This window comes from Rutidosis leptorrhynchoides, chromosome 2, assembly GCF_046630445.1.
Source record: "Rutidosis leptorrhynchoides isolate AG116_Rl617_1_P2 chromosome 2, CSIRO_AGI_Rlap_v1, whole genome shotgun sequence".
Lineage (NCBI taxonomy): Eukaryota > Viridiplantae > Streptophyta > Magnoliopsida > Asterales > Asteraceae > Rutidosis > Rutidosis leptorrhynchoides.
In genome coordinates this window covers 547,964,620-547,985,011 of record NC_092334.1, presented here as the reverse complement: position 1 = coordinate 547,985,011, position 20,392 = coordinate 547,964,620, and positions in this window count along the sequence as shown.

Genomic DNA, 20,392 nt, shown 5'->3' with positions numbered 1-20,392 from the left:
ATATAAAAACCTTATACTTTTAAAATATAGATTAATAAATTTTAAAAAATTTATTTCTTTTTAGGAGTGAGGGCGTTTCGGATCGTTGTCCTAGTCCGTCTCTCAACAAAATTTTTAAAAATTTGACATTTCAAAGCGTTGTTTTAAAAGCAAAGATTTTTGGGTTTTTTTAATGTTTTTGGAATACTTTAATTCAATAAGATTAAAAATGATAATAAAAGTTCTCGTCCCTCCCTTGGGTAAAGCAATTTCGGTTCAACGACCTAGTTTTCAACTCACGACGAATTTTAAAAATCATATTTTTAACTTATTGAAATAAAGTAAATTTTTGTTTTTAAATTCAAACCAAACTTAAATTTAAAATGCATAAATTAAAAATTCATATTATTAAAATTAAAAATTCACACCAAATTTATATTATATTTTTGTTTTTATACATACAAACTTATATTAAAAATATTAATTTTTCAAATATTTACAAACTTAAATATATTGATTTTAAAAACCTTACAATATTAATTTAATATTTATATATTAATTTTAAAAACATGGTAAAAATTAAAATTAAAAATCTTTTTGGTCTTTTATCCCACTTTAATCAATCAAATATTATCAAAAATATACGCCCCTCTTTTCGGTAAAGTAATTTCGGCTATATTACCTAGTTTTACTCCTGACGAATTTCTGAAATATTTTGATTTGATTGATTAAAGATATTTATACCTTAAGAATAAACGGTAAATTTTGCAGTGATGTAATAAATTTTTGTATGATATCAATAATTTCGGTTACGCATACCTAATTTTATTGAATACCAATTTAATACTTTATAGCGAACGATTCAGCGTTTATTATCAAAAGGTTAAAAGCAATAAAAAAAATAAAAACTGTACATACTTACCTGTGAGAAAGAATTCTCAGAGACCTGCTTTAGCTGACTCATAGGAGAGTTGTGTGATTTGGTTCTCCATAGCTACGTAAGCATAACCTCGAGTCTTCAATATCTTTTCTTCTAAACATATGAACGGTCCTTCTCTGCATAGAGTAACTAATTCGGTATTTGAATATGTTTGATTATTTGAACATTTACCTTCGTGTGACCATTTTCCGCATTTATAACATCTTTCAAGGTGTCGTGCTCTTCTTTTTATTGCGGATTTTGATTTTCCTTTACCAAAATATATCTTATGATGATCTTTTATGAGTTCTTTTCTTACTCCGTCCATTTTGCCTCTTATGAATGATACCAGTTCACTCGGAAGGATGTCATTATTACGTTTAGTAATCATAGCGTGTAGCGTTAGACCATGGTTTAGATCAAAGGAATTCTTCATCTCGTAAAACCTAAAAAAATAAAAATTCAGAATGGGGGGAGAAGACTAGTTCTTTAGGGTCTGCTAGGGAAAGACCAATCGGATTCCATTCTCGGAAACTACACGAAAACAGAATATCTAACTCTAACAGAAATATATATTACCCTAAAAAGATTCGAAACTTCCCACACTTAGTTAGCCGTGGTGTCGAAATTGTGATTTACTTCATCTTCAACTTCCATTGGATTATCTATGTAATGTTTAATTCTGTGACCATTAATTTTAAATTCAATCCCATTTGAATTTATTAATTCAATCCCATTTGAATTTATTAATTCTACTGTTCCGTATGGGAAAACTCTTTTGACTATGAATGGTCCAGACCATCTTGATTTCAATTTTCCAGGAAATAGCTTGAATCGTGAATTGAAAAGAAGAACTCTGTCTCCTTCTTTAAATTCTTTTAAACTTCTGATTGTTTTATCATGCTATTTCTTCGTTCTTTCTTTATAGATTAACGAATTTTCATATGCTTCATATCTTAATTCTTCTAATTCATTTAATTGACTTAACCGTAGATGTCCAACTTCATGTAAATCAAGATTACATGTCTTCAAAGCCCAAAATGCTTTGTGTTCAATTTCTACTGGAAGATGACATGCTTTTCCGTAAACGAGCTTGAAAGGTGGTGCCAATTGGAGTTTTGTACGCTGTTCTAAAAGCCCAGAGTGCATCCTCCAATTTCATGGACCATTCCTTCAGATTTGATCCTACAGTTTTCTCTAGAATACGTTTTAACGCTCGGTTGGTATTTTCAACTTGTCCACTTGTTTGTGGATGATAAGCGGTTGAGATTTTATGAGTTACTCCATATCTTTTGAGAACTTTCTCAAGTTGATTGTTACAAAAATGAGTACCCCGATCACTTATTAAAGCTTTCGGTGTTCCGAACCTTGCAAAAAGACGTTTTAAGAAGTTGACTACAACTCGTGCATCGTTATTTGGGAGAGCTTGTGCTTCCGCCCATTTAGATACATAATCAATGGCAACGAGAATGTAGAGATTATTATGAGATTTTGGAAATGGAACCATAAAGTCAATACCCCACACGTCAAATACTTCACATACTTGAATGACATTTTGTGACATTTCATAATGTTGACTTATTTTTCCGGCCCTTTGACAAACATCACAGGATTTGCAAAGAAGGTGTGCGTCTTTGAAAATTGTAGGCCAATAGAATCCAGCATCGTAAACTTTTCTTGCTGTGAGTTAAGGCCCATAATGCCCTCCTGTTGGTCCTGTGTGACAATGGTTTAAGATTTGACTGGCTTCATTCCCGAATACACATCGGCGTATTATTCCATCGGGACAACTTTTAAACAAATGTGGATCTTTCCAGAAATAGTGTTTTATATCACTAAAGAATTTCTTTCGTTTTTGGTACGACAATCCTTTTTCAAGGAATCCACATACTAAGTAGTTTGCATAGTCTGCAAACCATGGAATTTCACTATAATCTATCTTCAATAAATATTCATCAGGAAAGTTGTCTTGTATGGCCGATTCATTTAGAACTTCTAATTCAGGATTTTCAAGACGAGAAAGATGATCAGCGGCGAGATTTTCTGCTCCCTTTTTGTCTCGGATTTCAATATCGAACTCTTGTAAGAGTAAGATCCAACGGATTAATCGTGGTTTGGCATCTTGTTTAGAAAATAGGTATCTAAGAGCAGAATGGTCGGTATAGACCACCGTTTTAGCTAGAACGAGATATGAACGAAATTTGTCAAAAGCAAAGACAATAGCAAGGAATTATTTTTTAGTAGTTGTATAATTCGTTTGTGCTCCTTGTAACGTCTTACTAGCATAATAAATAGATTGAAATCATTTTTCAATCCTTTGTCCTAAAACGGCTCCCATTGCAAAATCACTTGCATCGCACATGAGTTCAAACGGTAGATTCCAATTTGGAGTTATCATGATCGGCGCATTAGTGAGTTTCTCTTTAAGAATATTAAAAGATTTGATACATTCATCTGAAAAGATGAATGGAGCATCCTTTTCTAGGAGTTTATTCATAGGAGTGGCAATTTTAGAAAAATCTTTTATGAAACGTCGGTAAAAACCGGCATGCCCTAGAAAACTCCTAACTCCTCTAACATTGGTGGAATGTGGAAGTTTAGCAATTACATCTACTTTAGCTCTATCCACTTCAATTCCTTCCTTTGAAATTTTATGACCAAGAATGATGCTTTCTTTAACCATGAAATGGCATTTCTCCCAATTAAGAACTAGATTTGATTGTTCGCATCTAATAAGCATTCGTTCAAGATTAACTAGACATGTTTCAAAAGTATCACCAAAGACTGAAAAATCATCCATGAAAACTTCCATGCATTCTTCTATCATGTTGTGAAAAATCGCCATCATGCACCTTTGAAAGGTTGTAGGGGCATTACAAAGTCCAAATGGCATGCGTTTGTAAGCAAAAGTACCATAAGGGCACGTGAATGTGGTTTTCTCTTGATCCTCTGGTGCTATTGGAATTTAAAAATATCCGGAAATATCATCAAGAAAATAAGAGTAACTATTTCTGGCTAATCTTTCTAACATTTGATCAATGAAAGGTAAGGGAAAGTGATCTTTTCTGGTGTCGTCATTTAATTTTCTATAATCAATACAAACACGCCATCCTGTAACAGTCTGTGACGACCCGGAAATTTCCGACTAAATTTAAACTTTATCTTTATATTATTCTGACACGATAAGCAATGCTTGTTAAGTTAAATCTCAAGGACTTTAAACTATGTTTATACATTCATTTAAACCTCGACCAAATTCCAATGATTCACGAACCATTAAATGAACATATATGAATATGTATGTATATGTGTATATGTTATAAATTGAAAATGTCAACAAAGTATTTAAAAATATAATGCTTTATATGGACGTATTTATTTCAATATGATTATCGACGAAATTAAAAAAAAATATATTAAATGATTGAATTATCAGAAACATTGAATTATGATTACAAGTCTCTGTTGAGAGGTCCACTATGATTTGAGAAATCTATTCCTCTTAACGATATTCGGAATAATTTGTAAAGCTATTTATAAATAAAAATAAAAAGTGTCATTTACGAAAGTTAGACAAAAGCTAGTGGAGAATTGGTTTCCATAATATTCTATTAATCTATTTTTAAACGTACAAAAACGTTTTCAGTTTAAAAGGAACTTTATTATTAAAACGTATATAACTTTTATAAATATCTAGAATCACTTTTGACAACTCATTACTTAACCAGTATAATAAATATAACGATATTTATATTTTATTTCATTAAATATATATAACGATTTAAATTAATATTATATATATTTATACGCGTATTATACATACATAGTTTTTATACTTTTACTATACTTTAACTTTACCTTTACTTTACTTTTACTTTACTTTAACTTTAATAATTCATACTTTAATAATTCACTTTAATAATTCATACTTTAATAATTCACTTTAATAATTCATACTTTAATAATTCACTTTAATAATTCATACTTTAATAATTCACTTTAATAATTCATACTTTAATAATTCACTTTAATAATTCAAAAATTTATTATAAATAGAATTCAATAGGTTTCATTATTTCATAGAAACTTGAAAATATATTTCTCTAAACTCTCTCAATCGATTTACATATATATATATTTGCTCTATATTATTTCAAGATATTATTAGTATACAAAAAATTTTACGACGGAGTGATGTCCGAGTGATTTCAAAATAGTTTTTTTAAATGAGTCGAAGCTAAGGAAATTATGGATTATAGCTATGGAGGTGATGGGTATGGTTCATGGGTATGCTCGTGAGGTCAATCTAGTGTTTATCATCTCCGTTGCGTCTACGTACTTTCCTGCAATATTGAATCTCAATATTGATACGTGAGCACTCATAACTTAACTTTTATATATCAATAGTGTATCCCTGACTAGTGCTCGAGTATATAGGATTATGCATGCTTGTACATTCGATATTGTCCTTAGATAGGTTTGTTGAATCCTGAATTAGATACATATGCTACTGAGATAGGGTATATGATATGCATGTCATTGGAAAGCTAGCGAAAAATTAAGAACTTTTCATTTAGATATCGAATGGTTTCGATGAACGGATTTGAAGTTATAGTCAACTGAATTTTAGTATTATTGTTAAAATGATTATTATTACTATCGTCGTTATTATTTTAATAGAAATATCATTGTTATTATAAAATATCATTATTACTATTATGTTAGTATTATCATTTTATCATAATAACATTTTTAGTAAATATAAATATTGTTATTTTTTTTATAGAATAATAATAATTATTATTACAAAATAATACAACTTTTACTTATTATTATTATGATCAATATTATTTTATCAAATAAATAGGGGATACAAAGATATTTTTCACCACGTGTAATATAATTACATTAATAATACTTACCACTATAGTTTGAAGATATTAAGTGAACTTTATAAATTTTACTACTTAAGATATATAAAAGTATATTTTATCATATATAAACGTTAATATAAATTTTTATTAATAAATGACTTTTATTATTATAAAATCTAATAAATATATTTAAACATATAAAACGACTATAGTTAAGTTATATAATAAACACGTATAAATTTTAGAAGTCATTTTGGGTCAAGTTGACTTTTGTTGACTTTTGCATATTAGTCTCGAGCATTAGGATTGTGGTACACTATGACTTGACCAAAAATTGTTAGACAAATATTGACCAACATATAAATATATATAATTAATATAGGTTCGTGAATCCGAGGCCAACCTTGCACTTGTTAAATGACGTTATATGTATTTTTACTACGAAATACAGTATGGTGAGTTTCATTTGCTCCCTTTTATATATATTTTTGGGACTGAGAATACATGCGCTGTTTTTTTATAAATGTTTTACGAAATAGGCACAAGTACTAAAACTAATTCTATGTGGGTTTAAACCAGAAATATACCCTTAGCTTGGTAACATTAAACTACTTGTCTATGTACGGTAGGCGCGAATCCTAAAGATAGATCTATTGGGCCTGACAAACCTCATCCTGACTATGGGATGCTTTAGTACTTCGAGGTTATTTTAAACACACCTGATCTGGTATACTTCAGAAGGTAAAACATGAACGTTAAGGCTTGTTACCGGGTTCCTACAACTTATAGAATACATTTATACACTTGCGAGTGTACATATATTTATAAACGGAAATCTTGTGGTCTATTAATATATTGAAATGATTGTTATGATAAACCTATGAACTCACCAACCTTTTGGTTGACACTTTAAAGCATGTTTATTCTCAGGTATTAAAGAAATCTTCCGCTGTGCATTAGCTCATTTTAAGGATATTACTTGGAGTCATTCATGGTATATTTTGAAAGACGTTGCATTCGAGTCATTGAGTTCAACAAGATTATTATTATGTCAATTATAGTTGGATGTATTATGAAATGGTGTGCATGCCGTCAACTTTCGTTGTAAAGAAAGTTTGTCTTTTAAAAACGAATGCAATGTTTGTAAAATGTATCATATAGAGGTCAAAATACCTCGCGATGTAATCAACTATTGTGAATCATTTATAATGTATATGAACGGGTCCTTTCAGTTGGTATCAGAGCGGTGGTCTTAGCGAACCAGGTCTGCATTAGTGTGTCTAACTGATAGTCGTTAGGATGCATTAATGAGCCTGGACTTCGACCGTGTCTGCATGTCAAAAGTTTTGCTTATCATTTTTGTCGGAAATTGCCTGCTTATCATTCTTAGTCTAGACACGTCTTACTGCATTGATTTCATGAATAGTGTATAGACAAAATTCATATCTTAGCGTATCTGCTAATCCATATCTTAGCGTATCTGTTACTGTAAACTTTGCCTGACATATCCCGTAATTTCCTCCGTAATCTACGAAATCTTTTGCGCTATATATATAGATATTCTATGTAATTAGAATACCACCCGATAGCCGAAAAATCATTTCATATCGAAAAATTCTTTATTCAATCGAACGAAATGGAATTCGTCATTAGTTCAAGTCCCTCGAATTCCGATATGGAATCCCACTCAAGCTCCGAAAGCAGTGTGACCGGAATGGATCAACCAATTAGCCATCATCTATTATGAATGAATTGGGGATAGGTTCGTTGCCTCCTCAATAATTGGAGACAAGAAGAAGGTGATCCCTTCCATCCACCACATTGCCCTCTTGGCGATGAACCTGAAGCACTTACCGGCGAACCGGTCCGAAACACCATTTTCTCTCTCATTTTCAGAATATCTCGTCACGATTATATACTACATCAAATTCTAGATTTTATTTATCCGCTCGTCCGAACCGACAATCACCCCGGTGTAATAGAAGAAGTCAACGAGCTTCGCGCTCGAGTAGTGGCTTTAGAGAATATGGTGCAAGGGTTACAAACACCAACAAATAACGAAGTATTAATTCATAATTTCAATTTTATTGAATAAATACTCCGTAAAAGTTATGTAATTTCTAAAGTCTTTAGGGATTATTCAGTTCTAGTTTCACCCGTAAATCAAATGAGTTTAATTTAATATTAACTCATTAAATCTATGTTACATCTGAATTCATATCTTAGCGTATCTGCTAATCCATATCTATGTTTCACTCGTAAATCATATCTATGTTACATCTGAAGAAAATATGCACATATATATTTTCATAAAGACTGTAATAAAATTCTGTTGTACAAAATATTAATTGTGAAATTTTTTTTAACGGGTAGGTAATACCCGAGAGATATATAAATTCACAATTAATATATTACATTTTTCGAATCTGATTAAGCAAATCATCAACTATACTCCCAAAATCTCACAACAATATACATTCTTGTATAGAAATCAAAACAACCATTCTCACCCAAATTTGATTACGCATTCTGATTTTGACAAATCAAAATCCAAGTCATGATTTAACAGAAGACATCACTCTTAGATTCCTACATCTTTCAAAGCTATACTTTGACTTCAAAACCGTGTTAGAACATCATATGTATATTAACGATTACAAACTGTGTTCAAACTCTCCGAAATTTTTGAAGACACTTCAAACAATGAACAATCGAGATGATGATCCAACCACATATTACCCACATTTATGTACCTAAAAAGCTCTCGAAGCCAAAGTCATAGTTCAACGCGTATCCGTGTCAGAACCTTTGGCATTTATTAGCTAAAATGACTTTTCAATTCCTTTTCAAAGTAGACAGTTTTGTCACAGATCCAGCAAGTCAACTTCGACTTTTCAGTTGGACTAGTCTTATTATAACCTCGATAGATACGTTGCCCTTTTGTCATCGTTACTGGGGACCTTTCATATCTTGCCACCTTAGCAATAAACTTACCAACAACTTCAATTATCTTTGACTTTTCAAAAAATCATTATATTTATTGAAATCACATCATTTACTCATTCGCATCTTGTAACGAGAATTGTCATACGAATCATCGAAAAACATTAACCAGTATTTTGAAATCTCGCAGCATGTCTACGCCAACAGTTATATGTGTACGTAAAACGTCTATCTCCTGGACTTACATACTTTGAATGTGAAGTTCTGAAAAATATTTTGAACTGCAAACTAGTTCTTGAAATGTTGACGAAGCATCAAAAACTGTAAACGATCTTAACAGTAAAAAGTTTGATGACAAAGAATAGTAAGGTGGTAAAGCTGAGAAAAAGAGAAGGTTTGGAACTGGAAAACGGATTGAACAGACTATGAAGGAGGCTGTGGACAAATCACAAAGACTAAATCTGCCTTCAAAGAATCCAAATGATTCAGTGCCTGCTAAAGTCATTAACGAATACCTTACTCTTTATTCTAAACCTTTACTGACAAATCTTCATCATCAACCATCAATATTAGAAATTCTAAGATATTATCATATCTTTCATTATAAATATTCGCGATATTTCTGAAGATATTTTCACAACTAATCTTATCTGAAGTCATTTATCTCTTTGCGCTATCAGTGTTACATCATATAAGAAACTATTAGTTTCTATATTCTATAAACTTTCGAGTTTAAATTATGAATGTTTTGAAGTAGTGTTGGGAACTGAAGCATGAGTTAGTATAATATAATAACACTTGATCAACGTGATTATATTACAGTAAGTCATGCTGAGTTTCTAATGAGACATGACGATTCACAGACCATGCCGTCATCATATTCCATGTTACACGACTCTTGTATTCTATTTAATCTCTAAAAATATCAAGAATATATTTTCTTGATGATTCGGTCTTTTCAGGGTATTCTGGTAAATTAACAAATCAAGATCGTGCCATTACCATTTCCTTCTTAGAACATTAACTATGTTCATTCTGAAATTCATATCTGCGAATACTGGACCATTACAAACGTTGCTTAATCGCAAGAAGAAGAAACGAAAGGACAAAACTCCAAAATAGAAATTGGAGTATAAATCGTAGCAAATAGAAGGGAGCATTAACTATGGATGTCAATGATTATAGAAGACAAAAGCAGGGGCTTTGAAATATAAGGGAAGATATAAAACCCAACAACCACCTAAAAATTATAAACCGTATATATCGATGCATATAGCAATATAAAGACACGAAAGAACTAAAAACACTATAAAACCGAGAGTATAGTAGAAGTAAATAGATTCTTCCGGAGGCAGATGAAAAAGAAGAACGACAGATATGAAAGTGAGGAGTATATCGAGAATCAGTACTGGATGAAGCATATTGATAAATACTTTAAAATATGAGTTGAGGGAGAAAGAATAGAAGGTGTGAGTTGTAAGAAAACGAAGGAGGTGGATTTATAATGAAATACCCGACAGAGAAATCAAGATGGATTATCGTATTAGTTCGAAGAGAATCATAATCTCCTTAATCACCGAAGCATCAAATCCAACATAGATTACAAAGATTTTCTTTAAATTCGGAGATCAATTGTGATGACGTCAAAAGATATGATGAATCACTATAATCTTATTTCCTTCATTTACGATAACTTCCCTCATAAGCTTTGAGTAATCGAATTATTTTATCCATACTTCTTAGACATGATAAAACTTCATAATCGTCATAATAACATTCTCATTGTTAGCCATAACGACCTCTATCAAATTTCGGGGACGAAATTTCTTTAACGGGTAGGTACTGTGACGACCCGGAAATTTCCGACTAAATTTAAACTTTATCTTTATATTATTCTGACACGATAAGCAATGCTTGTTAAGTTAAATCTCAAGGATTTTAAACTATGTTTATACATTCATTTAAACCTCAACCAAATTCCAATGATTCACGAACCATTAAATGAACATATATGAATATGTATGTATATGTGTATATGTTATAAATTGAAAATGTCAACAAAGTATTTAAAAGTATAATGCTTTATATGGACGTATTTATTTCAATATGATTATCGACAAAATTAAAAAAAAATATATTAAATGATTGAATTATCGGAAACATTGAATTATGATTACAAGTCTCTGTTGAGAGGTCCACTATGATTTGAGAAATCTATTCCTCTTAACGATATTCGGAATAATTTGTAAAGCTATTTATAAATAAAAATAAAAAGTGTCATTTACGAAAGTTAGACAAAAGCTAGTGGAGAATTGGTTTCCATAATATTCTATTAATCTATTTTCAAACGTACAAAAACGTTTTCAGTTTAAAAGGAACTTTATTATTAAAACGTATATAACTTTTATAAATATCTAGAATCACTTTTGACAACTCATTACTTAACCAGTATAATAAATATAACGATATTTATATTTTATTTCATTAAATATATATAACGATTTAAATTAATATTATATATATTTATACGCGTATTATACATACATAGTTTTTATACTTTTACTATACTTTAACTTTACCTTTACTTTACTTTTACTTTACTTTAACTTTAATAATTCATACTTTAATAATTCACTTTAATAATTCATACTTTAATAATTCACTTTAATAATTCATACTTTAATAATTTACTTTAATAATTCATACTTTAATAATTCACTTTAATAATTCAAAAATCTATTATAAATAGAATTCAATAGGTTTCATTATTTCATAGAAACTTGAAAATATATTTCTCTAAACTCTCTCAATCGATTTACATATATATATATATTTGCTCTATATTATTTCAAGATATTATTAGTATACAAAAAATTTTACGACGGAGTGATGTCCGAGTGATTTCAAAATAGTTTTTTTAAATGAGTCGAAGCTAAGGAAATTATGGGTTATAGCTATGGAGGTGATGGGTATGGTTCATGGGTATGCTCGTGAGGTCAATCTAGTGTTTATCATCTCCGTTGCGTCTACGTACTTTCCTGCAATATTGAATCTCAATATTGATACGTGAGCACTCATAACTTAACTTTTATATATCAATAGTGTATCCCTGACTAGTGCTCGAGTATATAGGATTATGCATGCTTGTACATTCGATATTGTCCTTAGATAGGTTTGTTGAATCCTGAATTAGATACATATGCTACTGAGATAGGGTATATGATATGCATGTCATTGGAAAGCTAGCGAAAAATTAAGAACTTTTCATTTAGATATCGAATGGTTTCGATGAACGGATTTGAAGTTATAGTCAACTGAATTTTAGTATTATTGTTAAAATGATTATTATTACTATCGTCGTTATTATTTTAATAGAAATATCATTGTTATTATAAAATATCATTATTACTATTATGTTAGTATTATCATTTTATCATAATAACATTTTTAGTAAATATAAATATTGTTATTTTTTTATAGAATAATAATAATTATTATTACAAAATAATACAACTTTTACTTATTATTATTATGATCAATATTATTTTATCAAATAAATAGGGGATACAAAGATATTTTTCACCACGCGTAATATAATTACATTAATAATACTTACCACTATAGTTTGAAGATATTAAGTGAACTTTATAAATTTTACTACTTAAGATATATAAAAGTATATTTTATCATATATAAACGTTAATATAAATTTTTGTTAATAAATGACTTTTATTATTATAAAATCTAATAAATATATTTAAACATATAAAACGACTATAGTTAAGTTATATAATAAACACGTATAAATTTTAGAAGTCATTTTGGGTCAAGTTGACTTTTGTTGACTTTTGCATATTAGTCTAGAGCATTAGGATTGTGGTACACTATGACTTGACCAAAAATTGTTAGACAAATATTGACCAACATATAAATATATATAATTAATATATGTTTGTGAATCCGAGGCCAACCTTGCACTTGTTAAATGACGTTATATGTATTTTTACTACGAAATACAGTATGGTGAGTTTCATTTGCTCCCTTTTATATATATTTTTGGGACTGAGAATACATGCGCTGTTTTTTTATAAATGTTTTACGAAATAGGCACAAGTACTAAAACTAATTCTACGTGGGTTTAAACCAGAAATATACCATTAGCTTGGTAACATTAAACTACTTGTCTATGTACGGTAGGCGCGAATCCTAAAGATAGATCTATTGGGCCTGACAAACCTCATCCTGACTATGGGATGCTTTAGTACTTCGAGGTTATTTTAAACACACCTGATCTGGTGTACTTCAGAGGGTAAAACATGAACGTTAAGGCTTGTTACCGGGTTCCTACAACTTATAGAATACATTTACAGACTTGCGAGTGTACATATATTTATAAACGGAAATCTTGTGGTCTATTAATATATTGAAATGATTGTTATGATAAACCTATGAACTCACCAACCTTTTGGTTGACACTTTAAAGCATGTTTATTCTCATGTATTAAAGAAATCTTCCACTGTGCATTAGCTCATTTTAAGGATATTACTTGGAGTCATTCATGGTATATTTTGAAAGACGTTGCATTCGAGTCATTGAGTTCAACAAGATTATTATCATGTCAATTATAGTTGGATGTATTATGAAATGGTGTGCATGCCGTCAACTTTCGTTGTAAAGAAAGTTTGTCTTTTAAAAACGAATGCAATGTTTGTAAAATGTATCATATAGAGGTCAAAATACCTCGCGATGTAATCAACTATTGTGAATCGTTTATAATGTATATGAACGGGTCCTTTCAGTTGGTATCAGAGCGGTGGTCTTAGCGAACCAAGTCTGCATTAGTGTGTCTAACTGATAGTCGTTAGGATGCATTAATGAGCCTGGACTTCGACCGTGTCTGCATGTCAAAAGTTTTGCTTATCATTTTTTTCGGAAATTGCCTGCTTATCATTCTTAGTCTAGACACATCTTACTGCATTGATTTCATGAATAGTGTATAGACAAAATTCATATCTTAGCGTATCTGCTAATCCATATCTTAGCGTATCTGTTACTGTAAACTTTGCCTGACATATCCCGTAATTTCCTCCGTAATCTACGAAATCTTTTGCGCTATATATATAGATATTCTATGTAATTAGAATACCACCCGATAGCCGAAAAATCATTTCATATCGAAAAATTCTTTATTCAATCGAACGAAATGGAATTCGTCATTAGTTCAAGTCCCTCGAATTCCGATATGGGATCCCACTCAAGCTCCGAAAGCAGTGTGACCGGAATGGATCAACCAATTAGCCATCATCTATTATGAATGAATTGGGGATAGGTTCGTTGCCTCCTCAATAATTGGAGACAAGAAGAAGGTGATCCCTTCCATCCACCACATTGCCCTCTTGGCGATGAACCTGAAGCACTTACCGGCGAACCGGTCCGAAACACCATTTTCTCTCTCATTTTCAGAATATCTCGTCACGATTATATACTACATCAAATTCTAGATTTTATTTATCCGCTCGTCCGAACCGACAATCACCCCGGTGTAATAGAAGAAGTCAACGAGTTTCGCGCTCGAGTAGTGGCTTTAGAGAATATGGTGCAAGGGTTACAAACACCAACAAATAACGAAGTATTAATTCATAATTTCAATTTTATTGAATAAATACTCCGTAAAAGTTATGTAATTTCTAAAGTCTTTAGGGATTATTCAGTTCTAGTTTCACCCGTAAATCAAATGAGTTTAATTTAATATTAACTCATTAAATCTATGTTACATCTGAAGAAAATATGCACATATATATTTTCATAAAGACTGTAATAAAATTCTGTTGTACAAAATATTAATTGTGAAATTTTTTTTAACGGGTAGGTAATACCCGAGAGATATATAAATTCACAATTAATATATTACATTTTTCGAATCTGATTAAGCAAATCATCAACTATACTCCCAAAATCTCACAACAATATACATTCTTGTATAGAAATCAAAACAACCATTCTCACCCAAATTTGATTACGCATTCTGATTTTGACAAATCAAAATCCAAGTCATGATTTAACAGAAGACATCACTCTTAGATTCCTACATCTTTCAAAGCTATACTTTGACTTCAAAACCGTGTTAGAACATCATATGTATATTAACGATTACAAACTGTGTTCAAACTCTCCGAAATTTTCGAAGACACTTCAAACAATGAACAATCGAGATGATGATCCAACCACATATTACCCACATTTATGTACCTAAAAAGCTCTCGAAGCCAAAGTCATAGTTCAACGCGTATCCGTGTCAGAACCTTTGGCATTTATTAGCTAAAATGACTTTTCAATTCCTTTTCAATTCCTTTTCAAAGTAGACAGTTTTGTCACAGATCCAGCAAGTCAACTTCGACTTTTCAGTTGGACTAGTCTTATTATAACCTCGATAGATACGTTGCCCTTTTGTCATCGTTACTGGGGACCTTTCATATCTTGCCACCTTAGCAATAAACTTACCAACAACTTCAATTATCTTTGACTTTTCGAAAAATCATTATATTTATTGAAATCACATCATTTACTCATTCGCATCTTGTAACGAGAATTGTCATACGAATCATCGAAAAACATTAACCAGTATTTTGAAATCTCGCAGCATGTCTACGCCAACAGTTATATGTGTACGTAAAACGTCTATCTCCTGGACTTACATACTTTGAATGTGAAGTTCTGAAAAATATTTTGAACTGCAAACTAGTTCTTGAAATGTTGACGAAGCATCAAAAACTGTAAACGATCTTAACAGTAAAAAGTTTGATGACAAAGAATAGTAAGGTGGTAAAGCTGAGAAAAAGAGAAGGTTTGGAACTGGAAAACGGATTAAACAGACTATGAAGGAGGCTGTGGACAAATCACAAAGACTAAATCTGCCTTCAAAGAATCCAAATGATTCAGTGCCTGCTAAAGTCATTAACGAATACCTTTCTCTTTATTCTAAACCTTTACAGACAAATCTTCATCATCAACCATCAATATTAGAAATTCTAAGATATTATCATATCTTTCATTATAAATATTCGCGATATTTCTGAAGATATTTTCACAACTAATCTTATCTGAAGTCATTTATCTCTTTGCGCTATCAGTGTTACATCATATAAGAAACTATTAGTTTCTATATTCTATAAACTTTCGAGTTTAAATTATGAATGTTTTGAAGTAGTGTTGGGAACTGAAGCATGAGTTAGTATAATATAATGAAACTTGATCAACGTGATTATATTACAGTAAGTCATGCTGAGTTTCTAATGAGACATGACGATTCACAGACCATGCCGTCATCATATTCCATGTTACACGACTCTTGTATTCTATTTAATCTCTAAAAATATCAAGAATATATTTTCTTGATGAATCGGTCTTTTCAGGGTATTCTGGTAAATTAACAAATCAAGATCGTGCCATTACCATTTCCTTCTTAGAACATTAACTATGTTCATTCTGAAATTCATATCTGCGAATACTGGACCATTACAAACGTTGCTTAATCGCAAGAAGAAGAAACGAAAGGACAAAAATCCAAAATAGAAATTGGAGTATAAATCGTAGCAAATAGAAGGGAGCATTAACTATGGATGTCAATGCTTATAGAAGACAAAAGCAGGGGCTTTGAAATATAAGGGAAGATATAAAACCCAACAACCACCCAAAAATTATAAACCGTATATATCAATGCATATAGCAATATAAAGACACGAAAGAACTAAAAACACTATAAAACCGAGAGTATAGTAGAAGTAAATAGATTCTTCCGGAGGCAGATGAAAAAGAAGAACGACAGATATGAAAGTGAGGAGTATATCGAGAATCAGTACTGGATGAAGCATATTGACAAATACTTTAAAATATGAGTTGAGGGAGAAAGAATAGAAGGTGTGAGTTGTAAGGAAACGAAGGAGGTGGATTTATAATGAAATACCCGACAGAGAAATCAAGATGGATTATCGTATTAGTTTGAAGAGAATCATAATCTCCTTAATCACCAAAGCATCAAATCCAACATAGATTACAAAGATTTTCTTTAAATTCAGAGATCAATTGTGATGACGTCAAAAGATATGACGAATCACTATAATCTTATTTCCTTCATTTACGATAACTTCCCTCATACGCTTTGAGTAATCGAATTATTTTATCCATACTTCTTAGACATGATAAAACTTCATAATCGTCATAATAACATTCTCATTGTTAGCCATAACGACCTCTATCAAATTTCGGGGACGAAATTTCTTTAACGGGTAGGTACTGTGACGACCCGGAAATTTCCGACTAAATATAAACTTTATCTTTATATTATTCTGACACGATAAGCAATGCTTGTTAAGTTAAATCTCAAGGATTTTAAACTATGTTTATACATTCATTTAAACCTCGACCAAATTCCAATGATTCACGAACCATTAAATGAACATATATGAATATGTATGTATATGTGTATATGTTATAAATTGAAAATGTCAACAAAGTATTTAAAAGTATAATGCTTTATATGGACGTATTTATTTCAATATGATTATCGACAAAATTAAAAAAATATATATTAAATGATTGAATTATCAGAAACATTGAATTATGATTACAAGTCTCTGTTGAGAGGTCCACTATGATTTGAGAAATCTATTCCTCTTAACGATATTCGGAATAATTTGTAAAGCTATTTATAAATAAAAATAAAAAGTGTTATTTACGAAAGTTAGACAAAAGCTAGTGGAGAATTGGTTTCCATAATATTCTATTAATCTATTTTCAAACGTACAAAAACGTTTTCAGTTTAAAAGGAACTTTATTATTAAAACGTATATAACTTTTATAAATATCTAGAATCACTTTTGACAACTCATTACTTAACCAGTATAATAAATATAACGATATTTATATTTTATTTCATTAAATATATATAACGATTTAAATTAATATTATATATATTTATACGCGTATTATACATACATAGTTTTTATACTTTTACTATACTTTAACTTTACCTTTACTTTACTTTTACTTTACTTTAACTTTAATAATTCATACTTTAATAATTCACTTTAATAATTCATACTTTAATAATTCACTTTAATAATTCATACTTTAATAATTCACTTTAATAATTCATACTTTAATAATTCACTTTAATAATTCAAAAATCTATTATAAATAGAATTCAATAGGTTTCATTATTTCATAGAAACTTGAAAATATATTTCTCTAAACTCTCTCAATCGATTTACATATATATATATATTTGCTCTATATTATTTCAAGATATTATTAGTATACAAAAAATTTTACGACGGAGTGATGTCCGAGTGATTTCAAAATAGTTTTTTTAAATGAGTCGAAGCTAAGGAAATTATGGGTTATAGCTATGGAGGTGATGGGTATGGTTCATGGGTATGCTCGTGAGGTCAATCTAGTGTTTATCATCTCCGTTGCGTCTACGTACTTTCCTGCAATATTGAATCTCAATATTGATACGTGAGCACTCATAACTTAACTTTTATATATCAATAGTGTATCCCTGACTAGTGCTCGAGTATATAGGATTATGCATGCTTGTACATTCGATATTGTCCTTAGATAGGTTTGTTGAATCCTGAATTAGATACATATGCTACTGAGATAGGGTATATGATATGCATGTCATTGGAAAGCTAGCGAAAAATTAAGAACTTTTCATTTAGATATCGAATGGTTTCGATGAACGGATTTGAAGTTATAGTCAACTGAATTTTAGTATTATTGTTAAAATGATTATTATTACTATCGTCGTTATTATTTTAATAGAAATATCATTGTTATTATAAAATATAATTATTACTATTATGTTAGTATTATCATTTTATCATAATAACATTTTTAGTAAATATAAATATTGTTATTTTTTTATAGAATAATAATAATTATTATTACAAAATAATACAACTTTTACTTATTATTATTATGATCAATATTATTTTATCAAATAAATAGGGGATACAAAGATATTTTTCACCACGCGTAATATAATTACATTAATAATACTTACCACTATAGTTTGAAGATATTAAGTGAACTTTATAAATTTTACTACTTAAGATATATAAAAGTATATTTTATCATATATAAACGTTAATATAAATTTTTATTAATAAATGACTTTTATTATTATAAAATCTAATAAATATATTTAAACATATAAAACGACTATAGTTAAGTTATATAATAAACACGTATAAATTTTAGAAGTCATTTTGGGTCAAGTTGACTTTTGTTGACTTTTGCATATTAGTCTCGAGCATTAGGATTGTGGTACACTATGACTTGACCAAAAATTGTTAGACAAATATTGACCAACATATAAATATATATAATTAATATAGGTTCGTGAATCCGAGGCCAACCTTGCACTTGTTAAATGACGTTATATGTATTTTTACTACGAAATACAGTATGGTGAGTTTCATTTGCTCCCTTTTATATATATTTTTGGGACTGAGAATACATGCGCTGTTTTTTTATAAATGTTTTACGAAATAGGAACAAGTACTAAAACTAATTCTACGTGGGTTTAAACCAGAAATATACCCTTAGCTTGATAACATTAAACTACTTGTCTATGTACGGTAGGCGCGAATCCTAAAGATAGATCTATTGGGCCTGACAAACCTCATCCTGACTATGGGATGCTTTAGTACTTCGAGGTTATTTTAAACACACCTGATCTGGTGTACTTCAGAGGGTAAAACATGAACGTTAAGGCTTGTTACCGGGTTCCTACAACTTATAGAATACATTTATACACTTGCGAGTGTACATATATTTATAAACAGAAATCTTGTGGTCTATTAATATATTGAAATGATTGTTATGATAAACCTATGAACTCACCAACCTTTTGGTTGACACTTTAAAGCATGTTTATTCTCAGGTATTAAAGAAATCTTCCGCTGTGCATTAGCTCATTTTAAGGATATTACTTGGAGTCATTCATGGTATATTTTGAAAGACGTTGCATTCGAGTCATTGAGTTCAACAAGATTATTATCATGTCAATTATAGTTGGATGTATTATGAAATGGTGTGCATGCCGTCAACTTTCGTTGTAAAGAAAGTTTGTCTTTTAAAAACGAATGCAATGCTTGTAAAATGTATCATATAGAGGTCAAAATACCTCGCGATGTAATCAACTATTGTGAATCGTTTATAATGTATATGAACGGGTCCTTTCAGTTGGTATCAGAGCGGTGGTCTTAGCGAACCAGGTCTGCATTAGTGTGTCTAACTGATAGTCGTTAGGATGCATTAATGAGCCTGGACTTCGACCGTGTCTGCATGTCAAAAGTTTTGCTTATCATTTTTTTCGGAAATTGCCTGCTTATCATTCTTAGTCTAGACACGTCTTACTGCATTGATTTCATGAATAGTGTATAGACAAAATTCATATCTTAGCGTATCTGCTAATCCATATCTTAGCGTATCTGTTACTGTAAACTTTGCCTGACGTATCCCGTAATTTCCTCCGTAATCTACAAAATCTTTTGCGCTATATATATAGATATTCTATGTAATTAGAATACCACCCGATAGCCGAAAAATCATTTCATATCGAAAAATTCTTTATTCAATCGAACGAAATGGAATTCGTCATTAGTTCAA